At 42.4% G+C, this 22,380-nt stretch overlaps 1 pseudogene; it reads right to left on the bottom strand.

The window, feature by feature from the left end:
• Nucleotides 1–1,690: 1,690 nt before the first annotated feature.
• Nucleotides 1,691–20,528, bottom strand: LOC123170829 (cyclin-B1-3-like; annotated as a pseudogene).
• Between the last annotated feature and the right edge of the window lie 1,852 nt (nt 20,529–22,380).

Raw genomic sequence — 22,380 nt, 5'->3', positions numbered from 1 at the left:
GAGAGCCGACTGCTGAAGATACAGCCCGTTTGTTGGCGATGAATGCCAGCAAGGGCTTCCCAGGGATGCTTGGCAGCATAGACTGTATGCATTGGGAGTGGAAGAACTGCCCTTCTGCTTGGCAAGGGCAGTATAAGGGCCTTGTCAGGGCTTGCACTGTCATACTTGAGGCCATGGCGTCTCAAGATCTCTGGATCTGGCACTCTTTCTTTGGCATGGCCCGATCACACAATGATATCAACCACTACAAGAAATATGTCAACTTGTGACATTGACTATTGGTCACTGAAAAGTCATTGTTTTTCATTTGCGACCTTTTTGTGACCAAAAACAGAAGGTCAAAAGCTGGCAGTCGTAAACTGAAATTAATGACCTTCTCTGTGAGAAGGTCGTAGACGTTTACGACCAAAACAGAAGGTCGTTGAACCCATGACCTTTTGTTTTGGTCACTGGCTGTCTACCCAGGCCACGTCGGATCCGACGTGGCAAAATTGCGACCAATTCAAAAGGTCACTGACAAGATTCAGCCCGGTCCGATTAGGTGTTTTACATGGGCCGAGCCCAATAATTCAACCTATTTGTGTTTTTTCTGTCAATTTTTGGTCAGGTTCATGGGCCAAGCCCAATATTGCAGCCTTTTTTATTGTTGGGCCGTGGCCTTCTTACCATCAATTGATTTTCTATTTTTATATCATTATATTTTAGAGCTGGTCCCACTAGTCAGATGGGTCCCACTAGTCATAATGCCATACATTGGTCCCACATGTCAAAAAAATTCAAAATTGCTCAGATTATATTCATAAGTGGGACATCAATTGGTCCACCTGGTCAAGTTTCCATTTCACATCTTTTTAACATACATAATAGCTATTTCAAACAAGACAGAACAAATATAATTCATCAAAGAACACTACAGTAGCCTTTTACAATCCGTTACAATATTACAATTTACAGTCTACTACAGAACCAAAAAACTCTTCCTAAGTAGGGCTTCGCTGCTTCGCACTTGGCTTCACGGCTTCACACTCAAAAAAATTAGGCCTGGAGCTCCTGTAAAAGGGTGGACATAAAGGCAAAAAATTAGGCCTGAAGCTCCTGAAAAAGAGTGAACATAAAAAACTACTAGCTTAAATAAAGAAAAACAAGTAAGAAAAGCACATATATGTTGTCCCTGGAAGGCAAACGTATAGAACAGCAAGAACAGCGCGAAAATTGTACAAGAACAGAGCATAGAAGCAGATTAATTATATGGAACCAAAAACTGAATCATTGCAGATCAGATTACACAATGTAGAAGCAGATTATATTGAAGCAAAAACCAAATCATTACGGAGCACATAATAATACATGAAGAGAAAGAAGCAACTATATAGGCCAAAACTGGACAAACCACAAACAACAGCACAACGGCAGAAGTAGCCCTATTTGCATCATGTTGAACAGCACAAGCAGCCATATATGCATCGCAAACAAAGAACACTCGACATCCAACATATGAAGACATTGCAATGATTTCTAAGAACATCTAGCACACTAGTTTCCGCAAAGAGCATAAGCAAACATGATACAATATCATTTGCATCTCATCAACCAAATTATTCAAGCAGCACAACATGCACATGAACAAAGACAGGTTCTGGGTCCTGTTTGATTCACCTAGTTGATGAGGGCGGCAGAGCGGGAGACGAGCTCAGTGTCGTTCATCGAGGATGATCTTATCCTTGACCTTCTCGGACTGCAGCTCCGCCAGATGCGGTAGCAACACCTCCGACAACCACAGCAACAACAGCAGCACCAATAATGACCTGCGTGACATTTCATATCGTCATTACAGAAATACGGGTGACCATACTACAGCACAAAGCCCATAGTAACTAATTATAAAGTTAGCATTGCATTTGACCAAACATTTGGAGGCCCAGAAAAAGGTATGCTAAAACCACTGCCCAACCAGAAAACTAACGAACAATAGTGACTCATTACCACCATAATAAGGACTGCACACATGGAGAAACCAATGACAACGCAATTGAGCAAACATTTGAATGTGAGAAACGATGTGCTAAAACCATAGCCCAAGCGGGACACTACGAACAACAGTAACCCGTGACCATCATAAGCAGCATGATCGCACGAAGAAACCAGCATATGCAAGCACGATCCACACATATGCAAGCTGTGAGACTACAGTGTTGGGGCGAATCTAACTGAAAGCAGCACAATCCACACATATGCAAGCTAAATCAAGTGATCGGGAGCAGTGAAGAGGATGGGTGGGGTGCTCACTTGGGGCCGGTGCAGGGGCCTGTCGCAGGCGGTCGCAGGGCGACTCCTCCCAGCTTCTCGCTCGAGTACTTCTTGTAGACGACCTTCAGCTTGCTGTCAGGCACGGTGGAGTGCGAGGCCACCAGAATCTTGGCTGCGTCCCTGAAACCAATCATCACGCAAAAGCAGTCACTGCCCCTGAATGAAATCATAACAGATTCAAGCTACGAGGGATTCAGTAGCGTGCGTGCTTACATCAGTTGTGCTTCAGTGAAGCCAGTGTGGTGCTTCAGAGTGTCGGTCCATAGAGGGGTCTTCTTCAGGGTGAGCCTGGCCGCGTAGACAGCAGCGGCGGCGACCATGGAGGGCTTGGACTGCACCAGACCGTACTGCAGCAGCGCCAGCTCCGCGAAGAAGAAGACGGTGTTCTCCATCTGCACACACACACATCCAAGAGAAGAGAGGCAAGAGAAACATCAACCAGCACACAGACTCGCTGATCTGAAGAATCTGCATGCTGCGTATGTGAATGTAAAGTTCTTTTACCTCCTTATCGTGCTTCTGATCGGAGGAGGAGGAGCACGTGGCCTTGGTGAAACGGACGAGGAACACGTACGGCGTGGGCACCGTCAGGTTCCACTCCAGCATGTTCAGGATGGCCTTCTCCATCTTCAGAATCTGCTCCCGGGTATAGGCGCTGTCGGAGATCAAGATGAAATCATTCACCGGCAAGCCCAGCCAGCAATCAGAAACGTGGACTCGATGAATGAACGAAAGAGCACTGGTGAGTGGAGAAAAGCAGAGGTATGGATTCAGCTTTTTACTCACCTTAGGAGCCCAAATATCCTCATACTTGCAGGCGATGAGCAGGGCGGAGACGCCCGCCAGCTGCAGCTCCCGCTAGAGCACGGTCTGCAGCGACAGGTACATGTCGATGATATGCACTTGGGTGGTGCCGAGGCCACGGGCTGGAGTTAGCGGAGGAATGGAGGGGACGACGGCGGAGTGAACGAGGCGCGGGGTGGAGGGGGAACGCCATGGCCGCTCCTGGGCTGGTGGATCTGATGGGTGAAGGCGAGGGGGGAGTGTGGGTGGTGGAGACGAGGTCGGCGTTGGGTGGAGGTGGCGGCGTTGGGTGGGGCGGCGGTGATGACCCACAAGTGTAGGGGGTCTATCGTAGTCCTTTCGATAAGTAAGAGTGTCGAACCCAACGAGGAGCAGAAGGAAATGACAAGCGGTTTTCAGTAAGGTATTCTCTGCAAGCACTGAAATTGTAGGTAACAGATAGTTTTGTGATAAGATAATTTGTAATGGGTAACAAGCAATGAAAGTAAATAAAGTGCAGCAAGGTGGCCCAATCCTTTTTGTAGCAAAGGACAAGCCTGGACAAATTCTTATAATGAGAAAAGCGCTCCTGAGGACACATGGGAATTATCGTCAAGCTAGTTTTCATCACGCTCATATGATTCGCGTTCGTTACTTTGATAATTTGATATGTGGGTTGATACGTCTCCAACGTATCTATAATTTATGAAGCATTCATGCTATTTTATTATCTGTTTTGAATGATTAAGGGCTTTATTTTACACATTCATATTATTTTTGAGACTAACCTACTAACCGGAGGCCCAGCCCATATTGCTGTTTTATTGCCTGTTTCAGTATTTCGAAGAAAAGGAATATCAAACGGAGTCCAAACGGGATGAAACCTTCGGGAGCGTGATTTTTGGAAAGGATATGATCCGGAAGACTTGGAGTTCAAGCCAGGGAAGGTTCGAGGAAGCCAGGAGATAGGAGGGCGCGCCCACCCCCCTGGGCGCACCCCCTGTCTCCTGGGCCCCTCGAGCGTCCCCCGACCGACTTCTTTCGCCTATATATTCCCATATACCCTAAAACCATCGAAGACGAACAATAGATTTGGAGTTCCGCCGCCGCAAGCCTCTGTAGCCACCAAAAACCTCTCGGGAGCCCATTACGGCACCCTGCCGGAGGGGGGATCCCTCACCGGTGGCCATCTTCATCATCCCGACGCTCTTCATGACGAGGAGGGAGTAGTTCACCCTCGGGGCTGAGGGTATGTACCAGTAGCTATGTGTTTGATCTCTCTCTCTCTCTCGTGTTCTTGATTTGTCACGATCTTGATGTATCGTGAGCTTTGCTATTATAGTTGGATCTTATGATGTTTCTCCCCCTCTACTCTCTTGTAATGGATTGAGTTTTCCCTTTGAAGTTATCTTATCGGATTGAGTCTTTAAGGATTTGAGAACACTTGATGTATGTCTTGCGTGGGATACCCGTGGTGACAATGGGGTATTCTATTGATTCACTTGATGTATGTTTTGGTGATCAACTTGCGGGTTCCGCCCATGAACCTATGCATAGGGGTTGGCACACGTTTTCATCTTGACTCTCCGGTAGAAACTTTGGGGCACTCTTTGAAGTACTTTGTGTTGGTTGAATAGATGAATCTGAGATTGTGTGATGCATATCGTATAATCATGCCCACAGATACTTGAGGTGACAATGGAGTATCTAGGTGACATTAGGTTTTTGGTTGATAGTGTCTTAAGGTGTTATTCTAGTACGAATTCTTGAATAGATTGATCCGAAAGAATAACTTTGAGTTGGTTTCGTACCCTACCATAATCTCTTCGTTTGTTCTCCGCTATTAGTGGCTTTGGAGTGACTCTTTGTTGCATGTTGAGGGATAGTTATATGATCCAATTATGTTATTATTGTTGAGAGAACTTGCACTAGTGAAAGTATGAACCTTAGGCCTTGTTTCCTAGCATTGCAATACCATTTACAGTCACTTTTATTATTAGTTACCTTGCTGTTTTTATATTTTCGGATTACAAAAACCTATATCTACCATCCATATTGCACTTGTATCACCATCTCTTCGCCGAACTAGTGCACCTATACAATTTACCATTGTATTGGGTGTGTTGGGGACACAAGAGAATCTTTTTTATTTGGTTGCAGGGTTGTTTGAGAGAGACCATCTTCATCCTACGCCTCCCACAGATTGATAAACCTTAGGTCATCCACTTGAGGGGAATTTGCTACTGTCCTACAAACCTGTGCACTTGCAGGCCCAACAACGTATACAAGAAGAAGGTTGTGTAGTAGACATCAAGCTCTTTTCTGGCGCCGTTGCCGGGAGGTGAGTGCTTGAAGGTATATATTTAGATCTTGCAATTGAATCTTTTAGTTTCTTGTTTTATCACTAGTTTAGTCTATAAAAGAAAAATACGAAAAAATGGAATTTATTTTGTCTCATACGCTTCATCTTTTTAACATCTTTCGTAAGTATGATGAAAAGGAAAATTGTGCTCAAGTGCTAGCAGAAGAAGTCTATAAAATGTTTGGCACTAAATATTTGAATGATGAGCATGATTGCAATGTTGTTAGTATGAATTTCTTTAATATCCATGATGCTAATGATATGCAAAGCCACAAGCTTGGGGAAGCTATGTTTGATCAAGATGATATTTTTTTGTCCCCCAAGTTTTGATGAGCAAATTTATTATGATGATAGCATGCCTCCTATTTATGATGATTATATTGATGAAAGTGGATTTGGAGAGGTCATGACTTTATTTAGTGATGAATCCACTATTTCGGAAGAGGTTCCAATTGATTATGAGAATAAAGTTGCTATCTATGATGATTATTGTGATGACATGTATGCTATAAAGAATAATTATAACCATGAAACTTGTCATCATGATTTTAATTTTCAATTGGATTATGCTTCACATGATAGTTATTTTGTTGAGTTTGCTCCCACTACTATTCATGAGAAGAAATTTGCTTATGTGGAGAGTAATAAAATTTCTATGCTTGTGGCTCATGAAAAGAATGCTTTAGGTGCTGGTTATATTGTTGAATTCATTCATGATGATACTGAAAATTATTATGAGGGAGGAACATATGCTTCTACATATTGCAATAATATCAAGTTTCCTCTCTATGTGTTGAAAATCTTGAAGATTTACTTGTTTTGCCTTCCTATGCTAGTTGATTATTGTTCCCATAAGTTATTTGCTCACAAAATCCCTATGCATAGGAAGAGGGTTAGACTTAAATGTGCTAGTCATATGCTTCATGATGCTCCCGTTATGTTTCAATTCTATCTTTTATGTGAGCATCATTGAAATCATCATGCCTAGCTAGGGGCGTTAAACGATAGCGCTTGTTGGGAGGCAACCCAACTTTATTTTTGTTCCTTCCTTTTTGTTTCTGTTTAGTAATAAATAAATCATCTAGCCTCTGGTTAGATGTAGTTTTATGTTTTAATTAGTGTTTGTGCCAAGTAAGACCTATAGGATCTTCTTGGATGATAATTATTTGATCTTGCTGAAAATTCCAGAAACTTTCTGTCCATGAAAATAATTGTTTAAAATCACCAGAACGTGATAAAATACTGATTCCAATTGCAGCAGATCATAATCAAATTATCCAGGTCGTCCTATTTTGGTAGAATTTTTGGAGTTCCAGAAGTTTGCGTTACTTACAGATTACTACAGACTGTTCTGTTTTTTGACAGATTCTGTTTTTCGTGTGTTGTTTGCTTATTTTGATGACTCTATGGCTAGTAAACTAGTTTATAAACCATAGAGAAGTTGGAATACAGTAGGTTTGACACCAATACAAATAAAGAATGAGTTCATTACAGTACCTTGAAGTGGTGTTTCGTTTTCTTTCGCTAACGGAGCTTACGAGTTTTCTGTTGAGTTTTGTGTTGTGAAGTTTTCAAGTTTTGGGTAAAGATTCGATGGACTATGGAATAAGGAGTGGCAAGAGCCTAAGCTTGGGGATGCCCAAGGCACCCCATGGTAATATTCAAGGATGACCAAGAGCCTAAGCTTGGGGATGCCCCGGAAGGCATCCCCTCTTTCGTCTTCGTTCATCGGTAACTTTACTTGGAGCTATATTTTTATTCACCACATGATATGTGTTTTGCTTGGAGCGTCATTTTCTCTTGTTAGTATTTGATTGATTTTATTTAGAATAATGTTTTGCATCTATATTTTCAATAAAAATGTCAAGGATAGCCTTTACCATGCTTATTTTGCAAGTATACATGTTGCTGTTTCAAAATAGAAAGTTTACCGCTGTTGCAAAAATTTCTTAGAAAAGTCAAAATGTGATAGAATATTGAAACCTTTTGAATAATAAGCTCTGATAAATTTACTACAGTGGGAATTTTCTTTCATAATTTTTTGAGTTAGGGAAGTATGATGAATCTTGCATTCTTTATAGACTGTACTGTTTTGGCAGATTGCTGTTATGTTTGCATGGTTTGCATATGTTTGCTTGTTTAATGATTCTATTTGAGGATATGAGTATTAAATATGCAGAGACATTTAGTATGCAATGTTGAATAATAATTTTGGTGATTTGTTATGGTAGAAAATGATAAGGTTTTTGCATTGGTTTATACTAACTTATCTCACGAGTCCTTGTTGAGTTTTGTGTGGATGAAGCTTTTGAGATTTAGGGAGACCGTGATATGAGAGGAATTAAGGAGACACAAAAGCTCAAGCTTGGGGATGCCCAAGGCATCCCTAGATAATATGTCAAGAAGTCTCAAGCATCTAAGCTTGGGGATGCCCCGGTTGGCATCCCACCTTTCTTCTTCAACAACTATCGGTTAGTATCGGTTGAGCCTAAGTTTTTGCTTCTTTACATGAGTCGTGCTATCCTTGCAATGTCATTTTATTTTGCTTTGCTTGCTGTTTGAATAAAATACCAAGATCTGAAATTCTTAGATGAGAGAGAGTCTTCACGTAGTTACATAATTATTTAGCTACTCATTGACCTTCACCTATATCTTTTTGGAGTAGTTTGTCATTTACTCGTGTGCTTCACTTATATCCTATGAGTAAATGGTTGAATGAGTTGAATGTCATAAATCTGAAACTATATATGTTTCATTTCCTTATCCCATGGGGAGTAATGACTTCACATCAAAGAAGTAGAGGTTGTAAATTTATTCAAGGTTAGCAAGCATTGTATTGGTCGTTTGAACAATTCATGAAAGAATATTGAAGGAAGAGAGATTTCACATATAAATATACTATCCTAGACATCTTTTATAATTGTGAGCACTCATTAAGTATGACATGCTAAAGAGTTGATGTTGGACAAGGAAGACAACGTAATGGGTTATGTTTTCTCACATCTCAGTTAAAGTATATCGTCATGGATCATTCAAACATGTTGAGCTTGCCTTTCCCCCTCATGCTAGCCCAAATTCCTTGCACCAAGTAGAGATACTACTTGTGCTTCCAAATATCCTTAAACCCAGTTTTGCCATGAGAGTCCACCATACCTACCTATGGATTGAGTAAGATCCTTCAAGTAAGTTCCCATATACCCTAAAACCATCGAAGACGAACAATAGATTTGGAGTTCCGACGCCGCAAGCCTCTGTAGCCACCAAAAACCTCTCGGGAGCCCGTTCCGGCAGCCTGCCAGAGGGGGGATCCCTCACCGGTGGCCATCTTCATCATCCCGGCGCTCTTCATGACGAGGAGGGAGTAGTTCACCCTTGGGGCTGAGGGTATGTACCAGTAGCTATGTGTTTGATCTCTCTCTCGTGTTCTTGATTTGGCACGATCTTGATGTATCGCAAGCTTTGCTATTATAGTTGGATCTTATGATGTTTCTCCCCCTCTACTCTCTTGTAATGGATTGAGTTTTCCCTTTGAAGTTATCTTATCAGATTGAGTCTTTAAGGATTTGAGAACACTTGATGTATGTCTTGCATGGGATACCCGTGGTGACAATGGGGTATTCTATTGATTCACTTGATGTATGTTTTGGTGATCAACTTGCGAGTTCCGCCCATGAACCTATGCATAGGGGTTGGCACACGTTTTCGTCTTGACTCTCCGGTAGAAACTTTGGGGCACTCTTTGAAGTACTTTGTGTTGGTTGAATAGATGAATCTGAGATTGTGTGATGCATATCGTATAATCATGCCCACGGATACTTGAGGTGACAATGGAGTATCTAGGTGACATTAGGGTTTTGGTTGATTTGTGTCTTAAGGTGTTATTCTAGTACGAACTCTTGAATAGATTGATCCGATAGAATAACTTTGAGGTGGTTTCGTACCCTACCATAATCTCTTCGTTTGTTCTCCGCTATTAGTGGCTTTGGAGTGACTCTTTGTTGCATGTTGAGGGATAGTTATATGATCCAATTATGTTATTATTGTTGAGAGAACTTGCACTAGTGAAAGTATGAACCTTAGGCCTTGTTTCCTAGCATTGCAATACCCTTTACACTCACTTTTATTATTAGTTACCTTGCTGTTTTTATATTTTCAGATTACAAAAACCTATATCTACCATCCATATTGCACTTGTATCACCATCTCTTCGCCGAACTAGTGCACCTATACAATTTACCATTGTATTGGGTGTGTTGGGGACACAAGAGACTCTTTGTTATTTGGTTGCAGGGTTGTTTGAGAGAGACCATCTTCATCCTACGCCTCCCACGGATTGATAAACCTTAGGTCATCCACTTGAGGGAAATTTGCTACTGTCCTACAAACCTGTGCACTTGCAGGCCCAACAACGTCTACAAGAAGAAGGTTGTGTAGTAGACATCATGGGTGGACCGGTGCTTGGGTACTGCCCTTTTTTGGACAAGAATCCCACTTATGATTAACCCCTATTGCAAGCGTCCGCAACTACAAAAGAAGTATTAAGGTAAACCTAACCATAGCATGAAACTAGTGGATCCAAATCAGCCCCTTGCGAAGCAACGCATAAACTAGGGTTTAAGCTTATGTCACTCTAGCAACCCATCATCTACTTATTACTTCCCAATGCCTTCCTCTAGGCCCAAATAATGGTGAAGTGTCATGTAGTCGACGTTCACATGACACCACTAGAGGAGAGACAACATACATCTCATCAAAATATCGAACGAATACCAAATTCACATGACTACTAATAGCAAGACTTCACCCATGTCCTCAGGAACAAACATAACTACTCACAAAGCATATTCATGTTCATGATCAGAGGAGTATTAATATGCATTAAGGATCTGAACATATGATCTTCCACCAAATAAACCAATTAGCATCAACTACAAGGAGTAATCAACACTACTAGCAACCCACAAGTGCCAATTTGTGGTTTTGATACAAGATTGGATACAACAGATGAACTAGGGTTTTGAGAGGAGATGGTGCTGGTAAAGATGTTGATGGAGATTGACCCCCTCCCAATGAGAGGATCGTTGGTGGTGACGACGGTGATGATTTCCCCCTCCTGGAGGGAAGTTTCCCCGGCAGAACAGCTCCGCTGGAGCCCTAGATTGGTTCCGCCAAGGTTCCGCCTCGTGGCGGCGGAGTTTCGTCCCGAAAGCTTGCTTATGATTTTTTTTTCCAGGGTAAAAGCCTTCATATAGCAGAAGAGAGCCCCCTCTGGTACTTTCTTTGCTCAATAATTCTTAATAATTCCAAAAATGACTTTCGTGGAGTTTCAGGACTTTTGGAGCTGTGCAGAATAGGTTTCCAATATTTGCTCCTTTCCCAGCCAGAATCCCAGCTGCCGGCATTCTCCCTCTTCATGATAAACCTTGTAAAATAAGAGAGAATAGCCATAAGTATTGTGACATAATGTGTAATAGCAGTCCATAATGCAATAAATATCGATATAAAAGCATGATGCAAAATGGACGTATCAACTCCCCCAAGCTTAGACCTTGCTTGTCCTCAAGCGGAAGCCGATATCGAAAAATATGTCCACATGTTTAGAGATAGAGGTGTCGATAAAAATAAAATACAGACATGAGAGCATCATCATCAATCTTATAACAACAACATATATAGATTTTGTCATATGATTTCTTATGCTCAAGTAACAATCTATTCACAATGTCAAGTATGGTTCAGAAACTTCATTGAGAACTAACAAACTATAATCTCAGTCATTGAAGCAATTGCAATTTATCATAACATCGGAAAGAGTCAAGAATAGAGCTTTTCAGCAAGTCCACATACTCAACTATCATATAGTCTTCTACAATTGCTAACACTCACGCAATACTTGTGGTTATGGAGTTTTAATCGGACACAGAGAAAGATAGGGGCTTATAATTTTGCCTCCCAACGTATTCACCTTTGGGTGATGTCAACAATAATAGGTCATGCTAACTTACATCCAATTTGATATATATATATATATATATATATATATATATATCAGGATCTTTCCAACACGAGGTGCTTGCCAAAGGATAAAATGAAAAAGGGAAAGGTGAAGATCACCTTGACTCTTGCATAATGTAAAAGACATAAAGTAAAAGATAGGCCCTTCGCAGAGGGAAGCAGAGGTTGTCATGCGCTTTCAGGGTTGGATGCACAAAATCTTAATGCAAAAGAACGTCACTTTATATTGCCACTTGTGATATGAACCTTTATTATGTAGTCCGTCGCTTTTATTACTTCCATATCACACGATCGTATAAAGCTTATTTTCTCCCACATTAATAAGTCATACATATTTAGAGAGCAATTTTTATTGTTTGCCCCGATGACAACTTACTTTAAGGATCTTATTCAATCCATAGGTAGGTATGGTGGACTCTCATGGCAAAACTGGTTTTAAGGATATTTGGAAGCACAAGTAGTATCTCTACTTGGTTCAAGGAATTTTGGCTAGCATGAGGGGGAAAGGCAAGCTCAACATGTTGGACGATCCATGACAATATACTTTAACTAAGATGTGAGAAAACATAACCCATTAATTTGTCTTCCTTGTCCAACATCAACTCTTTAGCATGCCATACTTTAATGAGTGCTCACAATTATAAAAGATGTCCAAGATAGTATATTTATATGTGAAAACCTCTCTTTCTTTATTACTTCCTATTAATTGCAACGATGACCAAAACTATGTTTGTCAACTTTCAACAACTTTTATGCCTCATACTCTTTATATGTGAAGTCATTACTATCCATAAGATCAGTATGAACCCTTTATTTCCTTTTTTATTCTTTCTATTTTCTCAAGATCATAGCAAGATAGCAAAGCCCTTGACTCAACACTAATCTTTATTATATAGCTCATGGACTCGATTACATAGAGAGGTCACAAAGCAAAACTCAAAACTACTTCATACCAAAACTTTATTCTACTAGATCAAGATATTACTAAGTAAAACGATAAAGATAGGAGTGTGATGGTGATACGATACCGGGGCACCTCCCCAAGCTTGGCAATTGCCAAGGGGAGTGCCCATACCCATGTGATTATGTCTTCGGAGGTGGTGAAGAAGGAAGAGTTGTTGATGATGTAGGTTTCTTCCTTAATTTGCGCTTGAGAATGGCATTTTTCTCCCTTAGATCATCGATCTCCCGCTCAAGGCTTAATATCCTTTTGCATAGTTCCTGTTTATTTTCCTACAAGAGACGAAAAGGGATAAACTCGATCTTGGGTTTCTTTGCCTTATCAGAGAGGCTTGACTTTTTAAACTCCACATGCATGTCCCCCGGTTGGGGTAACGGGACTTCATCTTCATCTGAGCTCGTCTTCTCCCTTCTCTTAGGTTCATAGTCTTCTTCTTCCTTTGTTGTCCAGCCACAATGCTCCAAGTCCCCGTAGACCTTAGGGTCTGCAAGGTAATCAGCCACATAGCTTTCTCCCTCCGAATCCTGGGACGACATATTGTTCTAATCTGCGGCAGAAGCAGCTCGAAACAAAGATAGAATATTTTTGCGTGATACGGTGGTCAAAACCTTTGGGAGATTATATAATGAATTTTTACCGACCAAAAGAAGTATTGTGCAAGAAAACGGAGTCCGGAGAGCACACGAGGTGTCCACGAGACAGGGGGCGCGCCCAGTAAGGGTGGGAGCGCCCTCCACCCTCGTGGAGGCCTCGTGCACTTCCCGGACTACTTCTTTCTATCCTAAATTCTTAAATATTCCAAAACGGAGAAAAATTGCTATGGGAACTGTTTTGGAGTCGGTTTACTTATCGTACCACATACCTATCCTTTTCGAAGTCTGAAATGTTCTGGAAAATGTCCCTTATGTATTCCTCCGGTGTTACGCTTTCAATAATATTAGTTTCAACATTTATAGGATTACCTGAGATATAATGTTTGATTCTTTGACCGTTCACCACCTTCGGATTTGTGCCTTCGAAGTTGTTGATTTTTATGGCACCGGAACGATAGACCTCCTCGATAACATAAGGACCTTCCCATTTAGAGAGGAGTTTTCCTGCAAAAAATCTTAAACGAGAGTTGAATAGCAACACATAATCACATACGTTAAACTCACGCTTTTGTATTCTTTTGTCATGCCATCTTTTAACTTTTTCTTTAAACAGCTTGACATTCTCGTAGGCTTGGGTTCTCCATTCATCAAGTGAGCTAATGTCAAATAACCTCTTCTCACCGGCAAGTTTGAAATCATAGTTGAGCTCTTTAATGGCCCAATATGCCTTATGTTCAAGTTTGAGAGGTAAGTGACATGCTTTTCCATAAACCATCTTATACGGAGACATACCCATAGGATTTTTATATGCAGTTCTATAGGCCCACAATGCATCATCAAGTTTCTTAGACCAATTCTTTCTAGATCTATTAACAGTCTGTTGCAAAATTAATTTGAGCTCTCTATTGCTCAATTCTACTTGTCCACTAGACTGCGGGTGATAAGGAGATGCAATTCTATGATTAACATCATACTTAGCAAGCATTTTACGAAAGGCACCATGAATAAAATGTGAACCACCATCAGTCATTAAGTATCTAGGGACTCCAAACCTTGGAAAAATAACTTATTTAAGCATCTTAATAGAGGTGTTATGATCAGCACTACTAGTTGGAATAGCTTCTACCCACTTAGTAACGTAATCAACAGCAACTAAAATATGTGTATATCCATTAGAGGCAGGAAAAGGTCCCATATAATCAAAGCCCCAAACATCAAATGGTTCAATAACAAGAGAATAATTCATAGGCATTTCTTGACGTCTACTAATATTACCAATTCTTTGACATTCATCACAATACAAGACAAACTTAAGAGCATCTTTGAAGAGAGTAGGCCAATAAAAACTGGATTGCAATACCTTATGTGCAGTTCTATCTCCAGCGTGGTGTCCTCCATATGGTTCGGAGTGACACTTGCGTAGGATCTGTTCCTGTTCATGCTCAGATACACAACGTCTAATAACACCATCTACTCCTTCTTTATAAAGGTGTGGGTCATCCCAGAAGTAATGTCTTAAATCATAAAAGAACTTTTTCTTTTGCTGGTATGTGAAACTAGGTGGTATAAATTTAGCAACAATGTAATTAGCATAATCAGCATACCATGGAGCAGTACGAGAAGCATTAATGACCGCTAATTGTTCATCAGGGAAGCTATCATCAATAGGTAGTGGGTCATCAAGAACATTCTCTAACCTAGACAAGTTGTCTGCAACGGGGTTCTCAGCTCCCTTTCTATCAATAATATGCAAATCAAATTCTTGGAGCAGGAGAACCCATCTAATAATTCTAGGTTTAGCATCTTTCTTTTCCATAAGATATTTAATAGCAGCATGATCAGTGTGAATAGTTACTTTAGAATCAACAATGTAAGGTCTGAACTTATCACATGCAAATACAACTGCTAAGAATTCTTTTTCAGTAGTAGCATAATTTCTCTAAGCAGTGTCTAGAGTTTTACTAGCATATTGAATAACATTTAGTTTCTTATCAACTCTTTGCCCTAGAACAGCACCTACAGCATAATCACTAGCATCACACAAATTTCAAAGGGTAAATTCCAATCAGGTGGCTGAACAATGAGTGCAGTGATCAAAGCTTTCTTAAGTATTTCAAACGCTTCTACACAATCATCATCGAAAACAAAAGGAATATCTTTTTGCAATAGATTAGTCAGAGGCCTAGAGATTTTAGAAAAGTCCTTCATGAACCTCCTGTAAAACCGGCATGACCAAGGAAACTTCTTATACCTTTGATGTCCGTGGGACACGGCATCTTTTCAATAGCGCCAACCTTAGCTTTATCAACTTCAATACCTCTTTCAGAAATTTTATGCCCCAAGACAATGCCTTCATTAACCATAAAGTGACACTTTTCCCAATTCAAGACGAGACTAGTGTCTTCACATCTCTGCAAAACTCGATCAAGGTTGCTCAGGCAATCATCAAAAGAGGATCCATAAAAGGAGAAGTCATCCATGAATACCTCATAGATCTTTTCACAAAAGTCAGAAAATATAGCCATCATGCATCTTTAAAAGGTAGCAGGTGCATTACATAAACCAAAAGGCATACGTATATAAGCAAAAGTACCGAAAGGGCAAGTAAAAGTAGTTTTGGATTGATCCTCCGCCGACACAGGTATTTGAGAGAAACCAGAATAACCATCTAGAAAGCAGAAATGTGTATGTTTGGATAGTCTTTCTAGCATTTGATCAATAAAAGGTAAAGGGTAATGATCTTTCTTAGTAGCTTTATTTAATTTACGAAAATCAATTACCATCCTATAACCTGTAATTATTCTTTGTGGAATCAATTCATCTTTATGATTAGGAACAACAGTAATTCCTCCCTTCTTAGGGACGCAATGGACATGACTTACCTAATCACTATCAGCAATGGGATAAATTATACCCACCTCAAGGAGCTTTAGTATCTCCTTTCTTACCACTTCTTTCATTTTAGGATTTAATCGTCGTTGATGATCTCTAACTGGTTTGGTACCTTCGTCCAATTTAATTTTGTGTTGGCATAGAGTGGGACTAATGCCCTTAAGATCATCCAGAGTATATACAATAGCAAAACGGTGCTTCTTTAGAGTTTTCAATAATCTTTCCTCTTCCTGCTCAGAAAGGTTAGCACTAATAATAATAGGATATATCTTCTTTTCATCAAGATAAGCATATTTAAGATTATCAGGTAAAGGTTTGAGCTCAAACACGGGGTCACCCTTGGGTGGAGGAGGATCCCCTAGGATTTCAACAGGCAAGTTGTGTTTCAGAACATGACCCTGTTTAAGGAATACTTCATCTATTTCCCTTCTTTCGTTCATAAACATATCATTTTCATGGTCTAGCAAATATTGTCCTAAAGGATCAGTAGGAGGCACGGCAATAGAAGCAAGACCAATAATTTCATCCTTGCTAGGCAACTCTTTATCATGAGGTTGTCTATGGAATTTAGCAAAATTAAATTTATGTTCCATATCCCCTAAGCCAATTGTAAGAACATCCTTTTTGCGATCAATCCTAGCATTAACAGTATTCAAGAAGGGTCTACCAAATATTATGGGGCAAAAGCTATCTTGTGTGGAACCAAGAACAAGAAAATCAGCAGGGTATTTTACTTTCCCACACAAGACTTCAACATCTCTAACAATCCCAAATGGTGAAATGGTATCTCTATTGGCAAGCTTAATTGTAACATCAATATCTTCTAACTCAGCGGGTGCGATATCATGCATAATTTCTTCATATAAGGAAAAAGGTATTGCACTAGCACTAGCACCCATATCACATAAGCCATGATAACAATGATCTCCTATTTTAACATAAATAAAAGGCATGCCTACAATAGGTCTATGTATCTTAGCATATGGTCTAGCAATATTAGCAGCTTCACCATAGAAGTAAATAACATGCCCATCTATATTATCATCCAAGAGATCTTTAACCATAGCAATACTAGGTTCAACTTTAATTTGCCCAGGAGGTGTATATGTTCTAGTATTACTCTTACGAACAACAGTTGAAGCTTTAGCATGATCCTTTATCCTAATAGGGAAAAGTGGTTTCTCAACATAAGTAGTAGGAACAATAGGATCATTATAAGTAATAGTCTTTTCTTCAACTATAATAGGTGCAACACTTTTACTTCAGTGGGAGGATTATATTTAAACCACTTCTCCTTAGGGAGATCAACGTGAGTAGCAAAATATTCACAGAAAGAAGCTACTATCTCAGAGTCAAGTCCATATTTAGTGCTAAATTCACGAAAAGCATCGGTATCCATAAAAGATTTAACACAATCAAACTTAGGTGTCATACCTGACTCCTTACCATCGTCGGAACCCCAATCTTCAGAGTTGCGTTTAATTCTTTCCAATAAGTCCCACTTGAATTCAATAGTCTTCATCATAAAAGAACCAGCACAAGAAGTATCGAGCATAGTGCGATTGTTGTCAGAAAGCCGAGCATAAATTTTTGAATAATCATTTCTCTTGAGAGCTCATATGATTGGGGCATGAATATAACATTGACTTAAGCCTCCCCCAAGCTTGAGCGATGCTTTCTCCTTCGCGAGGCCAAAAATTATATATGTAATTACGTTCACGATGAACAAGATGCATATGATAGAACTTCTGGTGAAATTCCAACTTCAATTGTTTATAGTTCCAAGATCCCGTATCATCACATAGCCTATACCATGTCAACGCATCTCCCTTCAAAGATAAAGGGAAGACCTTCCTCTTAACAACATCATCGGGAATACCTGCAAGCTTAAATAATCCACAAACTTCATCCACAAAGATAAGGTGTAAATCGGGATGTAATGTTCCATCTCCTGCAAAGGGATTAGCTAGCGGTTTCTCTATCATACCCGAAGGAATCTCAAAGTAAACATTTTCAATATTGAAAGGATCGATATAGTTGACTAGAGGGGGGGTGAATAGGCAACTAACAATTTTTAGCTTTTCTTTACCAAATTAAACTTTGCATCAAGGTAGGTTGTCTAGATATGCAACTAGGTGAGCAACCTATATGATGCAACAATAACAAGCACACAAGCAAGCAAGGGATATAACACAAATAAGCTTGCACAAGTAAAGGCACGAGATAACCAAGAGTGGAGCCGGTGGAGACGAGGATGTGTTACCGAAGTTCCTTCCCTTTGAAGGGAAGTACGTCTCCGTTGGAGTGGTGTGGAGGCACAATGCTCCCCAAGAAGCCACTAGGGCCACCGTATTCTCCTCACGCCCTCACACAATGCGATATGCCGTGATTCCACTATTGGTGCCCTTGAAGGCGGCGACCGAACCTTTACAAACAAGGTTGGGGCAATCTCCACAACTTAATTGGAGGCTCCCAACGACACCACGAAGCTTCACCACAATGGACTATGGCTTCACGGTGACCTCAACTGTCTATGGTGCTCAAACACCCAAGAGTAACAAGATCCGCTAGGGATTAGTGGGGGAATCAAATTTCTCTTGGTGGAAGTGTAGATCGGGGCCTTCTCAACAAATCCCGAGCAAATCAACAAGTTTGATTGGCTAGGGAGAGAGATCGGGCGAAAATGGAGCTTGGAGCAACAATGGAGCTTTTGGGGGAAGTGGTAGGTCAACATTGGGGAAGAAGACACCCTTTTATAGTGGGGGGGGGGACAAACCAACCGTTACCCCCCACCAGCCCTGCAGAGAGCGGTACTACCGCTGGGAGAGCGGTACTACCGCTTAACAACCCAAGCGGTACTACCGCTCGGCCAGCGGTACTACCGCTTAACTGCCTAGGCGGTACTACCGCTCCCCCTCGCGGTACTACCGCTCGGGAGCGGTACTGCCGCCTCCCCTGCCGTGGCTAGCGCCATAAAACCCGACACGAAAAAAAGAGGCCTCGAATCGAGGCGGCACTAACACGAAGCCGGAGCGGTACTACGGCTGGGGGCTACAAGCGGTACTACCGCTGTGGAGCGGTACTGCCGCTTGTAGCACCCAAGCGGTACTACCGCTCTGGCCCGCGGTACTACCGCTTAGACCAGAGAAAACGCAAAGAGGATAAGATCGAGCACTCCATTGAAGCGGAGAGGCTCGGAGGGTGTGCAAATGATGTGTACGTGATTATTCCACCCTAGCCTTTCCAAAGCGGACCCCCTCTTGATAGTACGGTGATCCCTACAAAACTAGTCCACCACACTGAATCGAAAAGACTACACCGTCTTCGCTTCAAACTCCGAGGGGAGGAAATCGTCTCGTGCCAAAGGATGAATCTCTGAAAAACTTAGTGCACACGATTAGTCCGCAAAAGCATTGTCATCAATCACCAAACACCTTAGGGCTAAAAATGCCCTTACAATCTCCCCCTTTTTGGTGGATTGATGACAATACAGGATTTGCATGAAAGGAGAAAGATAACGGGCATAAGCAAACCCCACATCTCTAAAATAGAGAAGGGCTCCCCCTAGATGTGTGCCATCAAGATGAGTGCTTTGGAATGCACGGCACACATACTAGGATCAACACTCCCCCTGTATTTTAGAGACCAACAATCTAAGCAAGATCTATGAGACCAGAGTATATATATAACATAATAAGCATGCAACTCATAAGATACCAAATGACTAGAGACAAAGATAATAATACGATAGAGATAGGGCAGCATATGTCTCACACCATATGTCTAGAACTTAGGTCTCACAGAACACAAACCAAACAAAGCAAAGCAAATGGTAGCAAGGTAGCAAACACAACGACACAACGACACAGAACACGACGCAAAGCAAATCCCTAAACTCTCTCCCCCTTTGGCATCGAGACACCAAAAGGGGCAAAGAGTGCTCCTACGGCTCCAGGTGAGAGCATGCTGAGAATCTCGAACATCAGATCTCCATGTGATCGCCTGCACCACCTTCCTCGGTCGGGAACTGCTCAGCATCGGAATCAGTCCACTGACAGTGCTGCTGGACCCACTCCTCCTCCTCAGTGATCTGACCCTCAGATCCGCTGGTGACTGTCGCACCCAACTGACGCATAAGCTCCTTGTGACGTCCCCTGGCCTTCTTCTCAGCCACATGAGTCATGTACTGACCGTGAGACTCCATGCAGAAGAGCTTCTTCATCTTGAGCTTGAGCTTCTTTGCCCAAGAGGGCTCTGCTCCAGAAGGCACAAACTCATCGGAGAGCACATACTCATCATCTGTATCAGCAGCAGCAGCCTCGCCCTCGGTCTCCATGGCAGCAGCAGAAGGTGGGGCCCCAGTTTGAGGAATGGAGGTGCCCCAATTGTCCTTCTTCCTCAGACGCTTGATCTCATGAGACACCAGCTCTCCAGTTTCCAGCACCTCCTCAGGATAGGTGCTCCATGCCTTCTCAATGAGCAACATGATGTAAGGACCGTAAATCGGGCACTTGCGCTCAGACACAGCAGAAACAAGCTCAGACCACATGACATGTGAGATGTCTAGGGACTCGCCAGTATTTGCTTCCTTCTCCTGCTGGCAGAAGAGAAGCATGTCCACAAGATAGGAATGAACCTGGTCCAGATTCCCGATGCGAGGGAAGAGAGTCTCGCGGAAGATACGGTGAAGGATGTCTAGAAAGGCAGGCAGCTCATAGGTAATCTTCTTAGTTTCAGGGTTGACCTTTGCAGTGCAGTAGGGCTAGAGGGCTTGCTTGTGAGTGGAGGTAGCATTGCGGTGAGGACGGAAACCCATGGGAGTCTCGAGCCCTTCATCTACCACATGAAGTAACTCCATGAAGGCCTTCCACTTGACAGATAGAACCTTCCCATTAGTCATCCATGTCAGAGTCCTGTCTGCATCTGTCCCTAGATGAACCGTGGCATAGAACTGGGCCAACATCTTTGCATCAAAGTCTTTGTTGAACTGCATGATCCTGAGAATGTTCAACTGAGTGCACATCTGACGGGCTTCACCAAATTACTCCGGATCCTTCTCCATGGCATCCGTGTTGATGGAATGAACGTGGACAAAGAGATTCTTCTTGGCCTTGATCACCTCAAAATATGTGGCATACTGAAACCGGTTCCAGAACGGGCGATTGACAAAGTTGGGTTCTTGGTCCTCTGCATATGGGTTGCGGCGACGCCTGGTTCAGAATTCCTTGGACGACATCTCTGACAGTCTCTTGCCACTTGGCTTTGGCCTGTTGGCAGGCTACTTCTTCTTGGATGGAGGATCCGCGGTTGAGGAAGCGCCCATTGGCGGCGGTGGAGCACTGGAGGAACCACCTTCAATCTCATAAGTGCGGTAGCGCTTCGACGTGGCACGATTGGGGTTGACACGGCGGACTTGCTGCTCAGGATGTTCATCACCTGGAACCAAACATACGGACACAAGAAACAACCAGAAAGAACAATCAAAACCAAATAAACACGGCAGAATTGGATCAAAATGTGGTAGAGAATGATGGAACTGGGCATCCGGCGGTAGTACCGCGCCTGCACAACGGCAGTACCGCTCGAGCGGTAGTACCGCTCACGAAGGGCGGTAGTACTGCTTAGTGCCGCTCGCGCGGTAGTACCGCTCGAGATGGGCGGTAGTACCGCCCGAGACGGGGCATGGTGGATCCCTACTACCGTTGTCAGATCCGGCACTACCGGGGATGCCAAATTCAAAAATAATCCTACTAAACTTCAATCCAAAGAGTCTAGTTGCCTTCTCCAACCTACTCAAGCCTAGATTTGGCCAAAAATCTAGAGATGCAACCACCATTGCCCCTAAAATGCTAGATCTGAAATCTAGACAAGAAGAGAAAAGGAACGGGGGCAATACCGGCATCCGTGGCACGAGGACGAGGTGGGGATCGACTCCACCGAAGGAAATGGAGAGGAACGGCCCGGAGACGGAGAGCCGCCGGAGCCCTCCCGCGGCGTGGTGGCGCTGGAGAGAAGAACAGGAGCAGGGGAACGAAGCAAATGGGTATGGGGGAGAAAAACTGCCCCTGCCCACGACTTAACCCCCTGAGCCCGCCCCCTAGCGGTAGTACCGTGGTGGTGGGCGGTAGTACCGCTTAACATCATAAGCGGTAGTACCGCGCACCACCAGCGGTAGTACCGCCCAGCGCTCATCACTACTAAACCCTTAAAAACACGGCTCATAAGACAGAGAAACGACAAGGGCAAGAAGAGAAAACCAAAGACCACTTAAAGAGAACTAGCAAGAGGACAGAAGACACACCTCTACAAGAGAGGGGCGGTGGCCGAGGCCACCTATGTTTGAGTTAACAAGGTATGGCACCGCGAAGATTTTAACCTTGGGTCCATGACCAAAACTCGTCTTTGAAGCACAAGTACCATAAAAAATGGCTAATGTGAAAGAGTGAGATTAGTTTATGCATTATGGG

This window comes from Triticum aestivum, chromosome 7D (genome assembly GCF_018294505.1).
Source record: "Triticum aestivum cultivar Chinese Spring chromosome 7D, IWGSC CS RefSeq v2.1, whole genome shotgun sequence".
In the NCBI taxonomy this organism is placed as follows: domain Eukaryota; kingdom Viridiplantae; phylum Streptophyta; class Magnoliopsida; order Poales; family Poaceae; genus Triticum; species Triticum aestivum.
The sequence above is the reverse complement of the archived record's forward strand: the minus strand, read 5'-3'. Positions and strand labels throughout refer to the sequence as shown.